Here is a 10,445-nt window from a genome sequence, read left to right on the forward strand (position 1 = left end):
TTAGAGATCAACAGGTTTATAATCACCTCCGACTGACCAATCAATTCTCTGGAAAATAGCATCATCATTTCGCAAGGGGGGGGAGGTGTTCCTCGGATTTCAATGAGCAGGCAGCAGGGCCTAAAGATTTTGTCGTTCTATAAGCATTAATATATGATCCTAAATCAGGGTACCTGTTTGCACTTATTTCAAGTTTACATGTTGCACAGGTTTGAATTCTGTTTTTATATTTAATATTTTCTCTGTCACACCACTGGGGCTGCAGCTGAAAGAACAAAAAACTGAAACTAACTCACATCTACCGCACATCTAAATGTTTAATTTAATGGAATAATAATTGGGCTCCATCGGATTCTCCTGTGTCTTAATGACAGAGCATTGATACTCTGTTAACTTGCACAGTCGGCATTTTTGACACCTTTCCTTCTTGCTTCGGATATTTTACACTTTGTTAATAGCAGCTCTTTTCCAGTCTTACTGAGCAAAGCACTTAAAGCACTCACACACAGTACTAAACTACTCTACGGTACGTTTCGTGTTACATACTGTCATGTCCTGGGCTGTTTGCCCAGCATTTTGTGTTTATAAGTTTATTTCCTAAGTTTGTCCTCCCAGTATGTTTGATGTCTTGTTCCCAGTGTTGTGTGTGTCTCTCTGTATTCTGTGTCAGGTTGGCGTCTCTGTTCCCTTGTCATACTTCCTGTTTTATTTTGATATCCATCTGGCCCCTGTCTGTTGTATTCAGTTTTGCTTCCCTCTGGTCTCGTCTTGGTTATCAGTGTCACCTGTGTTCCCACCTGTTTCCTCTTCCCTCATCAGCCCTTCTGTGTATTTAAGTCCTGCGTTTTCTCTGCCTGTTGTCGTGTCGTTGACGTTATTGTGCCTGTGTGTGATGTTTCCGCTTCAGTGTTCCCTCGCTGTGTGTCTCCCTGCTACTCCTTGGGTTTTTGGTTTAGTTTTTCCCAGTGTAGGTTTGTTTTTGTCTTCTGTTACATCCCAATAAATCACTTTGAGTTCACCCTCTCCTGAGTCCTGCGTTTTGGGGTCTACCCGCTCCAGCCACACAGCCAACCATGACACATACACTCATACCACTGATTTGTTTGTTTCCAGCACCTGTGTTGTTTGTATTATGTGTGTAACTAATTGATATTTTCCTAAGAAAATGGATGGATGAATGTAAAATCAGTCACGCTGCTCCCAGTAGACCTGATGTTTCTGATTGGTCGTATACTGCTAAAACCACCCCTTGTGAACATGCTTGTAGCTAGATGGAGGAACCTTGGGTTGACTTATCAAGGTAATAACCACCTTCTTGTGATCTGATTGCTTAGCCTGATTGCTAACATTAGGGAATCCAACTGATTGGGATCATGTGTGACAAATCAATACAGGGGAACCTGATGAGGGAAACCAACAAAGAGAGTTAAGTAAAAATGACAGGAGTGCACAGCAATGAAAGAGGAAATAATTTGAACCCCAAACAATATAAAACCATGACAGCTACAAGTAATCCAAAATCAAGTGCCTCAATACAGGTAACATAAAAGTGTTAATTTCTGAAAATTTTTTTAGCATACTGTTTTATTTCACCATTTTTCCTTTGCATGAGACAAACATGATTTAATTTGAAGTAGTAGGTCCTGGCAGTTGTGGCAGTTTGACAAAATGCCTAATTCTGGGGTGTCAAACACACTGCCCGTGGCCCATCACCAGCCCACCAGAGGGTCCAATCTGGCCCACTGGATGGCTTTGGAAAATATTGAAATTTCAAAAAATGATTTAAAAATAAATAATTCATCAGCCTTACTGTCTTCTGACGAAGACATAACCCATGGCCTGTCATATGTCAAAGACGGTAACGATTACATTTTTTTTGGTTAGTATTCAATTTAATAACAGAAAGGGTTTTTTTTTTTTCTCTATTTGCTTTTTTTTTTTTTTTTTTTTTTTTTAGTTTTTTTTACAGAGTAATGAAAGGGACATTTTTCTGAATTCACAGATAATTTCTGTTTTTTTAAATACAGGATAAAGTAATTCATGTCCTTTACAGTATAAGCCCAATGAGCCATCCCGACACGTTTCTTTGATTTACTAGAGCAATGTTTCTTTACAATGTGGAAAACTGTTAAATTTACGATATACAAGGTCTTGCTTATGAGTGAGAGGAGAGTGGAGAAGGGGATTAACAGATTGATTGGTTCAACCATCCGCAGTGATGCAGATGCTATACCATTCTGTTGTGGTGAAGAGAGAGATGAGTGTGAAAGCAAAACTACTGATTGACACCTGAATTATGCTTCTGCACATTGCTTAAGAGTTTTCTGCCATTTGAACGTGATACAACCACTGGTTTCTAGGGTAACATGTATTCCCCAACTGGTTGGAAGTGGTTCCTGGAGGTTTCTGACTGCCGCTGGGTGAAATCGGGTGGAAAGAAGGTACTGCATTAGAAACCTCCTAGTGATTGCTTTGGTTGCTAGCAAATTGCCACAGTTGCCTCTCGTTTTTCATGTTTGTCTGCAAATAGTTGCTAACTACTTCCAGAGTGGTGGTAAAATTTGAAAAGAGTACAACGCAAATTGGAAATGCTGAAGGTTTGCCTTTAAAATAAAAGTGTCATGGTCCTCCTGTCTTCCTGTGCTGGCTTACCCTTTTTCTCTCAGTCTCTCCTCTTTGCTTTCTTTCTCTCCCCTCCCTCTGTCGCTGTGTATGTATGTGCATATATGTGAAATAACCACACCTTGTATTTCAGGGGCAGGCCTTCCTCTGTTTCCCACCCTTGGAGTCCTACACCTGAGAGTGATGAACTCATCTACCGGTAATTGTCTGAACTGCATGTCACTACTTAAGATGGAGGAAGACCTGCAGTCAACACCTGATCGCTACACTGGAAACAGTTAGTGAAGTTGGCTCCATATACTCGTCTGGTACTAGGATATCCTTGGCTAAGTAACCACAATCCCTATATTGACTGGTCTCATAACACCATTTCTGGTTGGAGTAGTTACTGTCATCAGAACTGTCTCAAATCTACTCCATCTCTGGGAGAATCTATTTCATCCCCAGTGTCTTCTGATTCACCTGATTTGTCATCTGTACCCGAGGTTTATCTGTAACCTCACCATCCCTACAACTCTGCTATCAGTTTGCTTCCAGGTGCTCGGCTTCCCACCAGTAGACTTTATAGGCTAAACAAATCTGAACGAGGAATCATCAAGAAATACATCACTGACTCCCTGGCAGCTGGAATCATACCACGATCATCTTCCCCCCTATTTCTTCATGGAAAAGATAGACAAAACCCTCCATCCTTGCATCAACTTCTGAGGTTTGAATGACATCACTATTAAAAACAAGTATCCTTCACCTTTGTTGACCTTGGCCTTTTGAACTACTGCAGGGAGCAAACATCTTCTCAAAGCTAGACTTATAAAATGCCTACCATCTGGTCTGTATAAAGGACAGAGATGAATGGAAGACTACATTTAATACCCATCTCAGCCATTTTGAATATTTTGAACATGGTTATGCCTTTTGGTCTTACCAATGCCCCCAGTTTTCCAGGCTCTTGTTAACAAAGTTTTGCATGATTACCTGAACCAGTTTGTCTTTGTCTATATTGATGATATTCATCTTTTCCAGGAATCTTCCAAGCACCAGGCCCATGCCTGCTAAGTTTTGCAGCTCCTATTAGAGAGCAAACTCTACATCAAAGGTGAAAAGTGTGAATTTCACATTGACTCTGTCCTTGGCTATATTATTGAGAAAAAACAGATCAAGGCAGACCCCGTGAAAGTCCAGATAGTGTTGGATTGGCCCGAACCAGCTACCTGAAATCACCTCCAGTGTTTCCTTGGTTTTGCAAACTTCTATCATCATTTGGAACTACAGTAAAATTGGCTTGCCACTCACCACTCTTACCTCTCCAAAGGTACCCTTCTGTTGGGACAAATCAGCCCAGAAAGCTTCAGCACCCTGAAGGAGCTGCTTGCCTCTGGTCCAGTCCCAATTCAACCTGATATTCCCAACAGTTGGTGGACGCCTCTGATTCTGGAGTCAGAGCCATGTTGTCACAACAAAGAAAAGGTCAACTGCATCCCGTCATTTCTTACCCATAGAGTGGAACTATGATGTTGGTGACTGAGAGCTGCTAGCAATCAAGTTGCCCTCGAGGACTGGAGGGAGGAGGAGGAGCTGTTCCCTGCTTTGGACGGACCACAAAAACCTTGCTTACCTGAAATCAGCCAAAAGGCTCAATGCTTGTCAAGCCAGGTGGCCTCTGTTTTTCACAAGATTTAACCTTCATAAATTACCATAACCATAATTTACAGACCCAGCTCCCACAGTGTAAAACCTGATGCACTGATGCACTGTCACAACAATTCTCGACCTCTGACACCACCTCCGAGAACATCACCATCCTTTTACCATCCTGCATTATTGGCTCTCTCACTTGGGAGTCTTTGGTAAAAAAATGCTCAGAAAGATGAGGACCAACCCAGGTAACAGACCACCTCATCATCTTTATGTTTTTTGCAGCATCTGTTCTCAAGTCATTCACTGGGCACATACTTTCAAGTTCCCCTGCCATCCTGTCAAGAATTGCACTGTCACCTTCTTTCAGTGCTTGTTGTGGTGGCCAAAACAAGCCTCCGTTTCAACCCCTGTACCATCTGTTCACAAATAAATCTTCCAGCACACCTCCAGTTGATCTGCACCAACCACTCCCAACTCCTAGGTGTCCTTGGTCCCACATTGCTGTGGACTTCGTGACCAGTCTTCCATCGTCCTTTGGTACCACAGTCATTCTCACAATCATTGATCATTTTCATAAGTCTGTACACTTTGTTGCTCCCCCTAAGCTAACTTCTGCCCTAGAGACTGCCCAGTTATTGACTGACCATATTTTCCATCGTCTACAACCAAGGCCCACAGAAAGAGTTTTGCTTCAGTTTAATCTGCCTTCTGGCTTCCATCCCCAGCTAAACGGACAAGCAGAGCAGACCAACCAGGAGTTGAAGCAGCTCTGCAGTGCACAGTCTCCACCAACCAATCCACCTGGAACTTGCAACTTACCTAGATGAGTACATTCATAACTCTTTGACATCTTCTGTCACCTGTCTCTTCCATTTGACGCATTCCTGGGCTATCAACCACCATTCTGTCCCACAATAGAAGATGAGATCTCTGTTCCTTCCGTGCAGCATCATCTTCGTCACTGTCACCGGATCTGGATGGCCACCCGTGCCAACTTGTTGAGAACCAGAGAACAAAATAAATGTCTTGCTGATTGCTGCCATACTCCAGCACCAAGTTGCATTCTAGGTCAGAAAGTCTGGTGTCTACAAAAACATTCTATTGAAAACATGAACCAAAAAAGGCCCCTAATTAACCCTGTCTGTCCATCTGAAGTCCCACAACATGAGAATTCATAATGTCCTTCGCATATCATATATTTCAACTGCACAGGAACCTGGGATTGAATCTGCATGAGTTACTGAGAAAGTATTTCCCATGTAGAGAGATTATTCAGTGGACCTGTTTGTGTTGGAGTTTTGGACCCAGAGGTTCCTTCTGCTACACATTTGTTTCCTAGTCACAGCTGGTTGCAAGAGGGTCACTGACTGGTCTCTAGGCCTGCATGACTGAGGTCTTATCATATATTTTCACTATTATCATAAATGGAAGACAAGTTAACATCACATGGTTAGCTGTCACATGTCTGGAAAACCTTAATACCTGTGCTTGCTGCATTGATGGCAACAAAAGTTCCATCTCTAGAGAGGTGCACGTCAAGTTACAGCATAGAGTTTCAGAAGGGTTTGCATTTCCAACAGATCTACAGTGTAGACACAGATACAGAAGTATAAATCCACTGTTACTGGTCAATCTATTGCTGCTTATCCACTAGTACCTACTCAGCTCAACTCCACTCCACTCCACTCGGTTTTTAGGGTTTTCCATTAGGTGCTAGTACCTGGTACCAGGTACTTTTTTTTAGTACCTACTCAACTGGGGGACAGAGTGTGCCTAGTCAACTGAAATGTGACGGTCAACAGAATGCATGCCACTGATTGGCCAGGCAGTGATGTCCACTAGATGAGTCATGAGAGTGATTCTGTCACAAGAATCAAACCCACCATTTTGAAACCCAGCAATGAGGGAAATGGCTACACACTAACCAGCACAGACGTTTTTGTGCTTGGCGGCTGATGACCGAATCCAGAGGAAGCTAGACGGAGAGAACGTTTGTCTTTGAGTCACATACAAATGACATCACTGGACTTTCAGGCCGCCTTGCTGAAGCGGCACTCAATTGTACTGGAAAATGAACAAAATCGAGTAGAGAACAGTCAAGTCGAGTCAAGCCAAGTAGATACTAGTGGAAAAGAGGCATATGTTTGTACTCTCACCTACCATCACAAGCTCTGGGTAGTAACAGAAAGAACAAGCTCGTGGATACAAATAGCGGAAATTAGCTTCCTAAAAGGGTGGCTGGGCTCCCTCCTTAAATATGAAAGTAAAGGAGCTTGTCTATTCTGGAGGGGCTCAGAGTAGAGCCACTGCTCCTCCACATCAAAGGAATCAGCTGAGGTGGTCGGACATCTGACCAGGATACTTCCTGTGCGCCTCCTAGGTGAGGCCCCGGGCAGACCCAGGACACACTGGAGAGACCTGGGATTGGATGTGTAGTTAAATGTCTTACACTGAAAGTAAATGGAACAATATGGAGGCGGGTATTTTTTAATGGGTTATTAGGTAATAATAACCCATACCTTGCTTTACTTGAGATGAAAATGACTGTAATGGTCCATGAGTTGACACCCTAGGGGCTAATCAACTGATAACATCCCCAGTTACAGTATACTGTGGTCCCAAGCAATAAATCTGAACCGAAGCTGATATTGCAACCGATTTTAACAAACGTGGAGAAGGTAAAAACAAACAAGCCAGCTGTGTCTCCTCTGCACCTGTTAACCTGTTTGAGCACACCAGTGAATACTGCTGAAACCTAACCCTGCTGCAGGCTTGCTGCTTTTTTTTTTTAACCAAACTCACTCTAAAAGTTAAAAGGGCCACTTTACAGTATTTACAGACAGTCATGAAGATCTTCACTGGTAGAGTATAATTCCTGAGACCACAGGAGGGATTTAACAGTTCATCAAGAGGCTAGAGAAATGATGCAGAGCTGAGATAAGATAAGAAGAAGAAGGATGTGAGAGAAAATGTATGGAGATCTGGGAGCTGCTGAATGAGTTCAGTTTTTAATTGTAATTCTACTCTGTTTGCGTGTGACACTATCATGAACACTTCATCACCCGCACCAATACCTCCAATAAGTGTGTGTTCATGTACACACAAACAGCAAGTACACACATATGCACTCACACACACACACACAGACACAGAGCTACACAATCCCTACTGAAGACAAAATTCACAAGCATGTGCAAGCTGTGCACGTGTACAGCAACACACAGTTATACAGTCCTTATAAACCACACACACACACACACAGACACACACACACACACACACACACACACACACACACACACACACACACACACACACAGACACACACACACACACAGAGCTCCAATAAAGGACACACACCCTCTTCCACAGCACACACACTGCATTCATTTCCCTTTCATTCAGCACAGGCACATATTGTGCTGCTGTAACCACACACACACACACACACACACACACACACACACCACACACACACACACGCGCGCGCACACACACGTACACACGCACACAAACACCATTTGCAGAGCTTGCTCCTAGCTCTCCTCGCACACACCCCCTCCCCCTCCATCTCTGTCAGACACACACACATCACACACAAGCATTCACACACACAGAGTCACACAAACACACACAAGTGCACGCACATTCCCTCCTAAGCAGGCGTACTCACACACACAACCACACACACACACACACACACATTCCCTCTTTCCTTTCACACAAACACACAAATGTACACATCTCCCTTATACACCCTTCCCCCACTCTTTCTGTCACACACACACGTACATATCCTCACTCACTCACTCACTCACTCTCTCACTCTCTCACACACTCGCTCACTCGCTCCTCACTCACTCACTCACTCACATAACACACACATTCCCTCTTTTGCTCTGCTTCTCTCACTCACACACAGGCACACACACACACACACACACACACACACACACACACACAACCTGCGCACACACACCACACACACACAAAAACTGCACACATACAGCATACACACACTACTGCCGCACACATTCACAGGCACACACGCATACACACACCCATACACACATTCTGTCTCCTGCTTGCTCTCTCTCCCCCTCCCTCTCTGTCTCTCTGTCTGTCTCCCTGTCTGTGTCTCTTTCTCACACACACACACACACACACACACACACACACACACACACACACACACACACACACACACTTGCTCTCTCTCTCCTTTCCTGCCCTCTCCCCTTCTCTTTTTTCATCTCACTGTCTCTCTCAGACACAACCATACACCCAAATGCACACTGATGTGCAAGTACACACAGACATGCGCACAAGAACACACACACACAACACACACACCACACACATTTTCCTCTCTCAGTCTCATTCTCTCTCTCCCTGTAACACACACACACATACATTTTTCTCCCTTGCTTTCTGCACACATGAACACACACACACACACACACACACACACACACACACACATACACACACACCCCTTCCACAGGCATTCTAGCTGCCACTCCTTCCCTAACAACCAAGACACACACACACACACACACACACACCACACACACACACACACACACACACACACACACACACACACGTATGCATACACACATATAAACACAAACACACCCCCTTTTGCTCAAACGCACGTCCTGTCTTTTCCTTACAGTTAAAAATCAAGACACACTCAAAATCTCATTAATGACGTTCACATTCAAATGAAAAAATAGCAGACGTTTTCTTCGTTCTCTTCATCACACACACACTGCTCATCATCAACATTTGTGCGCCAATCTGTTTTTAAGTAGCACAAGTAAAAGAGACAACTGAAAATATTGCCAAGATCAATTTATTTCAACCCACTCAGACACCCTCATGAATCCATTCGGCAACTTTAAAAATATATATATAGATAGAGAGATTTTTATACAAAAACTAAAAACAAAAGACTGTATACTACTTGATTTTATATTCACAATGCATTACCGTATGTGCGCTCTGTGATGTAACTACTGTAAGAAGTCATGGCGGCCCTTGACTGGGTGAAGGACTGGAAGCTAAACTAAAACAATACTGAGTTTGTCAAATTAGACTTCCTGTTGCCCTGCTGGTACTGTAAATTTTCATTCAAACTCCCACTGAGGGGACGTCTGGTTTCTATTAAGCTGTTAAAGCCCCTTTTAGACATAAAATAGTGTAAATGCTGTGAGATTACTGTGGCTCAAATTGAAATAAATTGTATGGAAAATGTAATTTATACATCATTTCATTCCATGTAAACTCAATGTAAAAAGAAATAAAGACATCCATCAATCCACATTCCTAACCAACTATCCAGTAAGGGTCAAGGGAGGGGGTGCCGGAGCCCGCTCCATTCGGCATGTTGAAAAGGCTGCCGGTCCACTGCAGGGCTAACACTCTGAGAGACAACCATTCATGCTTATGCATGACCAATTTAGAATCACTAATTAACCTAGAACTGGCAAACTCCAGATTATAGTGTTCCTACATATAATCCTGAGTTGTTTATGGCTGACATACTCGAGCACAAGACTGGACTCAGCAACGACTTCTACAAGAGTTTTGGAAGCTGCTTTTGGAAAACTGTTAGGAAATTGGTGCAAACCCGAAATTAAAGAGCTCCGTGCTGAGAACAAGCCTGCTGAGCCAAACTTTGCCTCATCTGTCACACAGCCCCTCTCTGGGATTTAATTTTCAGCAATTTTGATGTTTCATGTTACTTTGCTTGACTAATTGAGACCCACTGTGTAGAATGATGCACACTCACCAGCCACTTTATTAGGTACACCTTGCTAGTATTGAGTACTACATGGCATAGAGGTGCTGGAAACATTCCTCTGAAATTTTGGTCCATATGGACATGATAGCAACCCAAGGCGCTCTGTTGTAGTGAGATCTGTTGACCACGGAGGGCATCTGAATACAATGAATTCATTGTCATGTTCAAGAAATCAGTTTGAGATGATTTGTTCTTTGTGACATGGCGCATTATCCTGCTGAAAGCAGCCATCAGAAGAAGGGCACAGTGTGGTCATAAAGGGATGGACATGGTCAGCAACAATATTCAGATAGTCTGTGGGGTTTAAACAATGGCACAGTGGTACTCAGGGTCCCAAAGTGTGCTGAGAAAATATTCCTACAGCACTACACAACCA

The sequence above is a fragment of the Archocentrus centrarchus genome, chromosome 1 (genome assembly GCF_007364275.1).
Source record: "Archocentrus centrarchus isolate MPI-CPG fArcCen1 chromosome 1, fArcCen1, whole genome shotgun sequence".
Lineage (NCBI taxonomy): Eukaryota > Metazoa > Chordata > Actinopteri > Cichliformes > Cichlidae > Archocentrus > Archocentrus centrarchus.